The sequence below is a fragment of the Zingiber officinale genome, chromosome 5A (genome assembly GCF_018446385.1).
Source record: "Zingiber officinale cultivar Zhangliang chromosome 5A, Zo_v1.1, whole genome shotgun sequence".
In the NCBI taxonomy this organism is placed as follows: Eukaryota; Viridiplantae; Streptophyta; class Magnoliopsida; order Zingiberales; family Zingiberaceae; genus Zingiber; species Zingiber officinale.
In genome coordinates this window covers 127,008,610-127,009,070 of record NC_055994.1, presented here as the reverse complement: position 1 = coordinate 127,009,070, position 461 = coordinate 127,008,610, and the positions used below count along the sequence as shown (strand labels likewise).

General features: G+C 37.5%; 1 non-coding gene across 1 annotated transcript; it reads right to left on the bottom strand.

Moving 5' to 3' along the window:
• On the bottom strand, positions 1 to 106 carry LOC121983467. The gene has a single exon (XR_006112518.1). It is a non-coding gene; the product is annotated as a small nucleolar RNA R71 (small nucleolar RNA).
• Positions 107 to 461: the final 355 nt, after the last annotated feature.

The window sequence follows — 461 nt, the reverse complement described above, 5'->3', positions numbered from 1 at the left end:
ATATAAGGAATTGCATCACAAATTTTGCTCAGGCATATGGAGAATCACTATTTGAAGCATGGGACAGATTCAAGAGTCTACATAGACAGTGCCCTCATCATGGTTTGGAGAAATGACTTACCTTGCACCTATTCTATAGGGGAATTTCTTTCTCAGATAAGTGTTTGTTAGATTCATCAGCTGGAGGTTCTTTTATAGACAAGAGTGTAGACGAAACATATACATTGATTGATCAAGTAGCATTGAACCTCCATGAGTGGTCAAGCAAAAGTTGGATGAAATCTCCCTCAGAAATTCAAGAAATACAAGCCATATATACAAGAGAGTCTGTCAAACAAAATGCAGTTCAAGCACCCAAGAATGTTGAAATTCATAAGTCACAGAATGAGGAGTTCAAACATTTGGGGGAAAAGATTAATAGCATAGTTTCAAAATGGTTCAAGGAAGACCTCTCGCCTACA